Source organism: Equus caballus, chromosome 20, assembly GCF_041296265.1.
Source record: "Equus caballus isolate H_3958 breed thoroughbred chromosome 20, TB-T2T, whole genome shotgun sequence".
NCBI classification, from domain to species: Eukaryota; Metazoa; Chordata; class Mammalia; order Perissodactyla; family Equidae; genus Equus; species Equus caballus.
In genome coordinates, this window is record NC_091703.1 from 13507291 (window position 1) to 13519259 (window position 11969).

General features: G+C 42.7%; 1 long non-coding RNA gene across 1 annotated transcript; it reads left to right on the forward strand.

Annotated features, from left to right (window-relative positions):
• Window positions 1-206: 206 nt before the first annotated feature.
• Window positions 207-11456, forward strand: LOC138919350 (uncharacterized). Its single transcript, XR_011429499.1, has 2 exons — window positions 207-5981; window positions 11155-11456. It is a non-coding gene; the product is annotated as an uncharacterized lncRNA (long non-coding RNA).
• The last annotated feature ends 513 nt before the right edge of the window (window positions 11457-11969 follow it).

The following is an 11969-nucleotide window of genomic DNA, read 5'->3' on the forward strand; positions in this document are numbered from 1 at the left end:
TTTTTTGTAAGGATGGATGCTGTCGTCAGTACAAATAATCCAGCAGAGTCTTACTCATCAGACTACTCTTTCTTGGTCCAAGATGCTTTCATTTGACATTTAAAATTGGAGACATGAACACGCAGGTGACAGTCAGCCATAAAATCATGTACATATGTAACTATTTCCTTTGTGGGAAGTAAAATTACTTGTGAGTTTTTTCCAAAGGACACAATGTTCTGTACAGGATAGGAGTGTGTGTGTATGTGTGTGTATGTGTGTGTATGTTCAACAGAACAACATCCAACAGGCCATTGATACTTTACACTGAACAAAAATAAAGCTAGGCCTGCAATGAAGGGGATCATCAGTAACATTTATTTAAGGACGTTCAGTTCATTTCAATAAACATTCATTGTAAACATGCTTTATGCAAGAAATAATACTATGCCTCTAGCCCTGTTATTCACATCCCTCAACATCCACGTCAATTCTCCATAAAAAACTGTGGCTTCTCAGTTCCTAGAACCCTTCGTCTCTATTAATCTGTTTCTCTGCAATGCCTTTGCTCTCTATTCTCAACGTCTCATACCAGAGGTCTTTCAATATCAGTAATTGCACTGCCTCAAATACCCCAGTTTCAAGGGTCACCCTCTCTGCTTACCGCCTCTGAACTTTCTAACAGTCTTTCTCTAATATGTCCACTCTAGTAACTTTTTGAATCCCTGGATATTGCTAATCCATTGGCCTTACTTTATTACTTTTTAATCTTATTTCATGATTTTAAAATACATCATGAAACATTTCAGACATGCAGAAAAGTATAAAGAATAATAAAACAGTCATATTTCTACCACCCAGCAGAAGATATAAAACATTACAATAATGCTGGCCACGCCTGTGTGGCCTGTCCAGCTGCAGCCCTTAGGGAGGCACTATCTGCCCTCCGTGCCTGTTATTCCCATGCATGTCTTTATTCTTCTATTTGTGTACCCCTCTGCACAATCTTGTTTAGTTTTGCATGCTTTTAAGTTTAACGTTACTGGTGTCATGATGATTGTATTTTTTGAGAACTTGTTTATTTTCCCTTGATATCACATGAGAGTTATCTACTTTGGTGGTCCAGGGTTCACGGGTGCAGATCCTGGGTGCAGACCTACATACAGTTTGTCAAGCCATGCTGTGGCGGTGTCCCATATATAAAAATAGAGGAAGATTGGCAACAAGATGTTAGCTCAGGGCCAATCTTCCTCACAAAACAACAGACAAAAAGAATCATTGATTCTGTTGTATGTAACTGTACTCTGTTATTTTTCACTGCTGTGTTATATTCCACTATATGAATATACCACAATTTATTTATCAGTTCTATAGTTGATGGACATTTGGGTTGTTTCCAGTTTGAGGCTATTATTAACAAATATGCTGTGAATGGTCCTGTGCATGTTCTTTGGTGGACGTAGCTATCTTCTTTTTTTGGATATATACACAGGAACTGCTGGGTCAAAGGTTTATGGGTGTCCAGCTTCGGTAGAGACTGTCAACTGGTTTTCCAAAATGGCTTTACCAACTGATAGTCCCAAGTAAGATATGAAGAGTCTAGTTCCTCCACGTCCTCGCGAATCCTTTATTTTAGCCATTCTCTGGAGTCATGGTAATCTTTTTAAAACAAAAATCAAAGCACATCTTTCTCCCACTGAAATTCTCGCTGGCCCCTCACCACAGTTAGAGTGGGCCCGTCTTTTCTGGGCCTGCTTCCTTTTCCACTCCTCTCACCCTGCCTACCTGATCCACTGATCCATTTACTCAGCATGTTTCGGCCTCTGTGAATTTTCTCATTCTTCTTCCAAGCCTGGTGTGCTCTTTTCCCAGGTATTTGAGTCCCCCACTCTCTCATTTCCTTTTTTCTTTTCACATATCACCTCCTTAGAGAGATCTCTGCCTCCTGCCATGCTCCTATCACTCTCTATCTCTTTATCCCACTTTGTTTTTCTTCACAATACTTATCAGTTCCTGACATTATATCATAAACCTGTTTATTTGTTTATTCTTGGTCTCCTTCGCTAGAATACATGTCCCATGAAAGCAAGGACGTTGTCTTTCTTGATTGTCATTGGATACTCAGTGTTTGGTGCCTGGCAGAGTGTCTGGCACTGAGCAGGCACTTACATTTATGGCACAAGGAGACTTTGCTATCTGCACTAATCCTTTCTCTCCAGCAATTTCATCCCATCACTCACACTTTCAATCATGAATCTATTATTTTCCTTCTCTTTGCTCTCAACCATTTCTATCTTCCTTTTCTATCTACCTCTCTTCTGGTTTCTCTTTCCTTCCTCCTCCCCTCATTTCATTATTCATACCAGTGCATTGGGTTAGATTTTTAACAGTAAAGCTCTGAATTGCAGTGCAGCAAGCAGGAGAGCTAACACTTACTTTGCAACATGAAAAGCATAGTACAATACTCTACAATTTATCTTTACTTTAGCTGAAGGGTTTTATAGAAATTCTCCTCTGTGTTCCTCTATCCTCTGCCTCTTCCCTTTTCTCTACCCCTTCCACCAGACATTTCACAAACAGATCTCTGGAGTGGAGTCTATTCGACTTAACAATAAGCCGCTCTTGCAGTTGGAGTCACAGAACGACACTGTCAGATGCAGAGACAGCTGTAAACCCTGCTCTCCCAGATGGAGAGCAGCCGGAGTGGGGATTTGGTGGAGGGAGTTGAGAATACATTAGGCAGAGTCTGTGTTGAGAACAAAAGAGGCAGCTGACTCTTCACCACTCCATCGTAGTGGGCAAGAGTGTAGCATTCCAGATTTGTCATCGCCTTGGGGTCTGGCAGGGTCATTAGCATATTTCCAATGAGCAGGAGCACGAAACAGAGAATAACCTGTATCTGGGGCTGTGCCTGCCTGCCTCTCTCTTGTGCAAACAACAACTGGAAAATATGACTGAGGCCTCCACGAGGGAGAGAGAAATTTGGAACTGTTGTGAGACCATGGAAGAACGGAGCTAGATGGGGACATTGAAATGCTGTTCTTAGTCTGAAAAAGAGAAAAGATTCATCTTTAATAACACCAACTGCAAAGTGTACAATTGTCCAGGTGGCATCTGTCACACTGACACCCTGCATGATGGGGAAGAGAAAGATGTCTGGCACCCACGTTTGTGTGCAAATGGTCAAACAGCAATCCAGGATGCCTAAGGGCAGTCATGTGTAAGCCCCCAGGTAAACACAGGTAAGCCTACCCAGGCCTCTGTCTAATGCCCAGGCATGGTGTGTTACAAGCACAGCACCATTGGCTTGCATCACTCTATGAATATGTTTATGGATAAATTTATAAGCAGAGTTTCTAAGTAGCACAGTTACACAGGAAAAAATGATTGATTTATGTAAGTGTGGTTTTATTTTAACCATCCCATTCGATGCCTTAGGGAGTTTCTAGTGTTCTCTATCCAGGCAAGTCTAGGCTAACATCAGTCTTGCTCTCGTGTGGAGTATACTGTCATAATAAACTACAGTGCTGGCATTCACCACAGCTCCCTATCAAAGCCACTCCTTCCTCCCCCTGTCTTGGCAGACGTTACCTCCCACTGTAGACTCTGAAAAGGTCAGATAATTTTCCTGGTGTATTTTGCAGCTCAGCAGAGCAATGGCCCCCCATTCTGGCCAAAGGAATTTGAGGGTTACAGGAAAACATCTTTCTTTTCCTGATTTCCGAGGAGAGGTTTCTCCTTGTTCCTCCCTTCCATGGAGGAAGCATATGATGCTTGGAACTTGAGCCACTGTCTCGTGACCACGTGGGAGCAGCCCCAAGGATCATGAAGACGCTAACCCAGATACTGGACATGGTTGAGCAACAGAACCAATCTTGGCATTGCTTCTCTCTAGGCTTCTTGTTAGGTGAAAAAAATAAACTTACCTAGGGCCCTTTCCATCAGATATTTTGTTTCTTGCAGCAGAGAGCACTAACAATAGATTACAAGATATTTGTTATGACATGTACTAATGAATGCATAATCATGACTCCCCTATTGCAGGCCCCTCAGGGCTTTTTATTGCAGATAGAATAAAGTACAGCGTCCTTACCTTGGTCCACCGAGCCCTACACAATCAACCCCTCCACTGCTCCAAGTTCTCTCAGGCCTTGTGCTATGTTCCCCGCTGACATTTGTTCTCCTTTACTTTCTTGCTTGCTGTCACTGCCAAATTCCAACCTCAGGGCCTTTGCACGCCCTAACTAAACCCTATTCCTTCCTCTACACTTACCTTAAAGGCAACTTCCTCAAACGGATTTGGCATGTTACCCAATCTAAAGCAGATCTCCTATGCTAGTCCCTCTGATAGTTCTCTGCTCTTTCCCTCAGTGACTATGGCTGACTGGGTGGGCTCCCTCACTATCTATGCCAATCTTCTTCTAGAAGGCAAGGACGAAGATTAAAACTGCCTTTCCCAGGCTCCTTTGAAGCTGAGTTCTAGAAGTGTTTCAGATTTTGTCTATCAGACATGCATGCCGGAGGCGGTTTTGACATGCTGTTGCATGAGCAGAGAGAGGTGGGTAGAGGAATTCGGTTGGTTGGCTGTGGTCCTGGCAGAGGAGATGTGATTCTCACCTTGACAAGGGCAGTGGTTTCCTTGGCGGCCTAGTTCTGCAATATGGTTTGGGATGTTGAGCCTGGAATGGTTGCCTAGAGTCTGTTTCTTTTATGCCTCTTTAAAATGTGAAGCTGGCTGTATTTCTTAATACATCCTTCTCTGCTTACATTGTCTAGAGTGGATCCTGTTGTGTGTACTTAAGAAGCCTGACCTACAGAGAAGTACTGCAATTTGTAATTACATAGTCATTCATGCATTTCCTTGTTATGTGGTGTCTCCAACTAGCCTCTGTGCTCTGAACACTTAACGCAGGGTATAGTATATGTCTAAAGCTCAAAAATGTATGGGGTGGGTAAATAAGTAAGTGATTTAAAAAAAACAGACCTTGCATATAAAGTTATAAGAAAAAATAAAGTACTGAAGTCACATCTTTGATATTTAAAACTCTAGTGATGTCTAAGAAGCCAGAAGCCAATATTTACAATGGATTTCCAACTTACTTGTTTCCCCTGGCAGACTCATGGCTCTGAGAGCCAAATTTGAAGCACTTAGGACCAGAGAACATGACCTCTGTTATGACGTGGGAATGATAATCTGGGCCATAACTATTTTGTTTCTCAAGAAGTGTGATTTTCCTCAGGGAGATTTTCCTGACCATTTTCTGTCCTTCCCAAGAGGGTAAATCACACTCTGAGGCACTTGCATGAATCATGGAACTCTCCACTAAAGACACAGCCACATACTGTCTCCTGGGTGATTCCCTGGTTAGACACTCACCTGTCCGCCGGACTGTCAGATCCACGAGGGCGTGAACCCATGTCTGGCTTGGCTAACCACTGTCCCCCAAGTGATGAGCCTAGCACAACGCCTAGCACACAATCAGCAGTCAGTAAACAAATGGATTGTGCTGCATGTTATTTAAGCATAAATTTTGCGAAGTTTCATAAAGGACTAAAGCTAGTGTTATATTTGCACTAAAGAATCAGATATCTCTTTTTATGTCTTATTTGTGTATGTACATTCTTATAAATGAACCATCCCCGTCTCATTTGTGTAAAAATACATTTTCTGCAGCCTTCTTCCATTGTAGTAGCCTCTCTCTTCTACTTTGTTTTTTCCCTCAACTACTAAAAGAGCAAATAAGTGTCTCTTGCTTTCTTTGCCCACCATCCTTGTAGCTTGGCGTGTCTCCGAATCCTCCCTCTTCCTGATCTTCCCACTAGAGGCTCATACTGTCTGAAGTGGCCCATTGTTTGGAGTTATTCCTGGCTGATGACTCTCACCATCATAAATATTAGGAGGGAGTGGAGACGGAGAGGACACAGGGAAAAGGGAAGAAAGCACTGACCCCAGAGAAGTCCTCCACAAAGTTCATCTCCCCAGGAAACAAGACAAAACAGAGGTTGGTGTTTCTTCACAGAGGCCAAATAGTCCTTCTCAAAGGCTGGTGTTGCAACAAACATACTTCTGCAGTGTTTCCTTGTGTTTGATTCTGTTCTGTTTATTGGTCCAGAAGTTACATTAGTAAGTATAGATTTTATTGTTTTAATCCAATACAATTTACAGTACATTTTATCTGACACACAGTAGGCATATATGACAAGGAGATCATTTATGCAAATAAACAATGTACTTTCTCTTCTGTTTTTATCACTCCTTTATGTCTATAATTGGCATCAATGTCCAAAGCCTTTATTGACTCCAAGAGTGCCCATTAGTACACAAATGATCACATCCTCGTTTTACGCCACCAATAATTGAGATTCCCTCGTTCTGAAATGCTCTTCCTTGTGCCCCCATGTTGAGGACGCTTCCTCTGCTCATGTCCTCCCATTGCTCCCGTCTTCTTGCACATGACTCCCCAACACAAACACACTCACACACGCACACTCATGTCACCTGTCTCTAAGAATTCATGCTCCCCAGACAGCTGGGAATCTAGAGGGTGCTGCGAGCAGCCTGTATGAGGGTGTAACGCACATGTGCCAAGGGGCAGGAGTTAAGTTGAAATTCAGATGCAAAGACAGGGACATAGAACAGGACAGAGGGCGCAGAGACCCTGAGCCCTGGAGCCCGGGGTGTTTGAGGCCTAGGGAAGGGAAGGGAGGAGTAGTCAAGGATGATGGTGAGGAACTAACCCAGCTACACTACAGTACGTTCAACTCAAGACTTCCCAACATCCAAATCAGCTTTCCCTTAAAATCACTAAGCCAAGTTTGCCTTCAGGACTGTAGGAATCTTTTCATTTGAAAGTTTTGTTATTTGTAGTATTTGAGTCATATAAAGGAATGTAGTGTAAGTTTTGTCACATAATGATGACATAAATACTTGTGGCACAAAGATCACCCGTCAGTGGTAGACCTTTTATCTCAGTTCCTTCTAACTCTCACAGTTACCTGGAATTCCTTTTAGAGAACACACAAGCTTTCAGGCTAGACATTGAAAGGAAGGCTAAAGCTGTAGCTACCGGGGACAGTTGACACACTGGTATGAGTGAGCTTCAGGCAAAGCATAAGTGGTGACAGCTGGTGTTTCCTATAAGGAGGGTGAGAAACAGAGGTGCCTGAGGACCCGGGGAGAAATGTTCACTCCCACTGGGGAGCAGGGAGAAAAGGGGCTCAGACATTCTCAATGCAAATGCCCCAAGCTGAACAAGACTTTTTTTCTACACCTGTGCCACTTATTTCTATCTTTTCAGGAACAAATGAAAATTGTGGACAGAGGTACTCCAATACCATGTTCTCACAAGTGACCAAATGCAGATCCTTACAGAAACTGTTTCCAAGATGGTGACATTTATATTGGTAATATTTATAGTTTACTGAGTGCATATTAAATGTATTGTGCTCAACTCTGGGGCTACAACTCTCAGAAAAACTGGGAATCAGAGCTCAGGCACCTTGTAGTCTAGTGGGAGACAGACAAGAAGCCAGGCAATTACCATACAGTCAGAGAAGTGTGAGTCTCTTATGCCAGTTTGAGACCCACCTTCACAGCGTCCTATAGTCTCCTCAAAAGTAAAATCAAACACTTTTTTGTGCAGTGATTTCTTTCGTGCCTGCCTCTCCTGATCCATTGTTGGCTCCAAGAGACAGGACTTGTGTCCATCTCATTGACCGCCATACACTGGGGCCGTTCTGGACAGGTACTGAGTAAATCATTCTAAATATATGAGCGAGTAAATGAACGGATGCTAGAGGAGAGGCGAGCACGGAGTGCTGAGGGACCATCAGCTCTCTCCTGGGGCTCAGGGAGGCTTTGGGGAAGAAGCCATATTTCAGCTGACACCTACTGGGGAAATGGCCAGAGCAAGAAAGAGCCACTCTTGGAGGCCTAGGGGCAAGACTGCTCGGTGCATTGGAGGGAGCTGGGAACTGCAGGCTAGAGCTCAGAAACACTGCTCTGTCCATGGCCTTTGTGCAAATTAGAAAACAGTGTCATCTCGAGGTGGATAAATTGCAAAAGGTTGCCCCCTTTCTAGGCCAACCAATGAGAAAAAAGAGACTTTTCTTCCAGGATGATTGAGTCTCTCCGCTCTGCACTGTGACTCCCTCTTGTCCGGGAGCCACCTGCACAGCCGTGCCCAGTGGCCCTGGGATGGGGGAGGAGGGTGCAGAGAGCCGAGCCAAATCTAAGAAGCAGGGCAGACTCACAAACAGCTTTTCTGGACCTCTAAGGAGTTTGAACATCATTCTCTGGTCAGCGATAACCTTTTGAAGAATTTAACATGGGAATGACTCTCTGACAGAAGTTGAATTTCTTGAGCTCCTGCTCATGTGAGGGGCAGACAGGGATCGGGTACCCGCCTTAGGGGAACCTACAGTTCAGTGGTGAGAGAGTGGGCTGGGGGCAAGCCACCCACACGCTGGCACTACAGAGAAAAGAGCAAGACGCTGAATAATATGTCCTCATACAAAATTGAAACATGAATGTAAAAAAGACAAATCACTAATTTCACACGCACCCATACACAGTCTTTCTCCCCACCCTCCCCGCATCCTCAGTGGTGAAATAAAACCTCACCTTCCAGGAAATGAAGTTTGGAGAATGTTGGTCAGAATATGGCCGTTGGCCTAGCTTTAGTCTCTACTTGGGCGTCTTCAAACTAGTTCAGTCCATCCTGGGGAAAACATCCCCTATTGACACACCTTGCCTCACAGCTTAGCAGGGCCGCTTGCAGATGGGTGCTATTCATAGCATCCCAGAGCTGTAAAAGGCCAGTCTGAGTGCCTGATTTGGAACTCTCAAATTTAGTTTAGCAATCCTGTGAGTTAATGTCGGTCCTCTCATCTTTTCTTGAAGTTCTCTAAGGGTGGAAGTCCATGTTCCAAAGTTTCATCACCCTGACGAGTGGGACGTTCCACTGGGTTCAAACACAATCTTATCCGCTTTAGTGCAGGACTCTGCCTCTTTGCTCCTCTCCTGGAGCGGAGGTCAGAAAGCTCTTAAACATACCTCTTCTGCACACTCAACAAACCCCATTGCCTTTTACTCCTCATCCTAGGATTCACGTTCTCTCTTTCTAAAATATTCATTTCTCTTCTCTGATCTGTCTTCTTTCCAGTTTCCTTTCTTCAAAAAAAAAAAAAAAAAAAATAGCAGGAACATGCATTTGGGGAAGCAGAAAAGCTACTAAAGGTAGTTCCAGTCGATTCTTGTTATTAGTGGCTGTTACCTTCTATAAAGTTGCTGTGAATATTGAATTAGTGAACACTGACCCATTGCTCCTAGGGGAAATATAGATTAGGCTCCTGTGAGCCTCTGGTCACATTTTCATTAATGGATCATTATGTAACCTTGTTTTATGTGTGTTTCTGTTGAAAGACACTTTATGCAATATATAATGTTGATTCATTAACATTGAACTCATGGCCAACAGCGCTATAACTCATACCTGAACGAAGCTTAGGGAACATGCATATTTTCTCCGCAAGGCACGTCACAGCCTGCTTATGCTTGGGAACACTAGACAGTGCCTCAGCACTAGGCTTGGGGGCCTTATTATAAACAGTGAAATCACCCAAAGAAAGCACAGCAATGTGAAGAATGTGGCAGTAACTAGAGAGCAAAAAGGACGCTTTATTTAAAGATAAGAGCTGAAGCAGGAAGGCAGAGCATCCTTGTTCAGCTGGGAACGTGAGCTCTGGTAACTCAGATTCTCCCCTGCTCTGAACAGGTCTGTGAATCACTGTAATGTGCTGCGAGTATTGATTTTGGGGTTACAAATAAATCTCAGCAAGCAGGCAGATTTGCCTGTATTTGTTCCTGTCTATTACGTGATGGGGGCCTGTTGCAGATGGTAGAAAAAAGGGTGAGAGGAGGGAATTGAACAGTTTTTGGAGACCCAGGAGAATTTTGAAAGTGATTTGTGAGAGCTACGGTCCCAGCACAGTAGCCAGCGAGCCGGAGGTGGAGAAATCTAGTTCCTTGCACCTCCAGCAATCTGTCTGCAGCTTTTCTAGTGTGAAAAATGCCTTGCCATAATATGCGAACTTTGTCACCATGTATGTGTAATTATATTTTAATAAAAAATAGATTTATAGCCAGACAATGAGTCATGAGGTTAAACAGCCCAGAAGCTGCTGTGAACTCTCAGCCGTCAAACCGTGGTCCTCCCGCCTCCACGACAGCTCTGACTTCCTGCCGGGGGGTGCCTGACTGAACACCATTCACCCATGAAGGGGTGCAAGGGCTCCTGGGAGCCACGTTCTTTGCTTGGCATTTTAATTTTAAAGACCGATGATCCGTCAACACTCCAATTCGATGAATCAAAAGTCAAATCCACACTTAACAGGAAAAGATAAAATCATCAATTTAAAGGAATAAAACAAATCTAAAAACTGATGAGAAAGTAATTTTGTGAAATCCTTTCAAAGCATGTACTTCTCGTTGCTCCCATACACATTTGCTGCTCCAGTTTGACTCTTAAAAATTATTTTTTTCTTTTACTAGAACTAAAGTATAATTTTACTTCTAGATTCTTCCAGGGTCATGCTCCAAACAGAAGCAAAATAAAAATCTTTCAGTCGCTTGTTGGACAACCATTGTGAGAGAAAATGCATGGTTAGCTGCAGAGTTGTACCTTAAAGCTATAAATTTATTTTATTAAACAGAAGGGGAATGGGTGAAATTTAAAGACACTGTAACTGTGACCTTGTTTTCTTGGAATAACATTCTTGTCTGATTTATTCCTTTAGTTTTACACAGAGAAACCACTCAAGATACACAGCAATGGCAACTCCTTTTTGGCAAGAGTTTCACTCTTATAAAAGTCTGATGTATTCAGTGATGAACTTGGATTAAAACAAGTTTTTCAAAAAATCCACAGACTTAGAAACATTAAGCACTCATTACATTTGGATTAAATAAAAGAAAGGGTAAAGCATTGACATTTTCCCCTAAGAGATAACAGTTCTCCACATTTTTATATAATCTCTTAAAAGGTAACGTTTAATTTATGTATATGTATATAACTTCTGCTAATACGACCAGTCTCCACTAATACATATATGTGACTAGATGACCATATGGGAAGTCTGTTCATATTTTTAGTAACTTTTATTTTTTTTCACCAGACAATAAAATGTCCAGTATCAAATAAATAAGGGTCATGTGATTCCCAAGTAAACTGACCAGAATGCTCATCAAATTCGAAGAAGCGGAGTCAGATCGTTTCCAAAGGTGAAAGCTGCGCCCCTTCGAAGTCAGTGACCTGTGGAATGTGGCGATCTTGTCTTGTATTTAATGTGAGTCAAGCAGCCTGGTGCTGTCAAGCTCATCTTTCAGCCCCTCCGCCTTCCGCCAAGTGTTAGTGTTTTCATTCTTAGAAGAAAAATTTGTGAATTTCTTAATTAAAATGAAATTGAATCTATTAAAATGACATTGATCCTGATTGATTCTTTCACTCAAAATAGTAACAGACTAAAGGAAAATACTGTGAGGTATGAATTAATGGTGTAGTTTATCGACTATAGCTGTCGTGACTCACGTATTGGCCTTTGAGTTATTTTCTAATGAAAGGTTGTTGGATGGGGCCTTGAAAGTGTTGAGAAAATCAACAGAATGTTCTTGGAATGACTGCCGGCAAACTTTCTTTTATTTTTGTCTCTTCTCATTAGTAGAGAGGGCAGGTCACTTTCAGAAGGATTAAGAGGTCAAAGAACTTGGTGCAGGGAAGTCTACACCAGCCTTCAGAAGGCTGTTATCAGAGGATCAGCCAGAAAAGTCTTAGAGTTAATCCTTTGGCTGGATCCAAGGAAAACCCTTTACCTATTTTTTCCTTTTTTTCTCCCTTTACAGAGGCCATTCCCCACAAAGCACCTCTCGCTTTGCCTTCATGTCTCAGCCCAGATTTACAGGATCCACGTTCTGTTCTCTCCAGCTCCTCCCT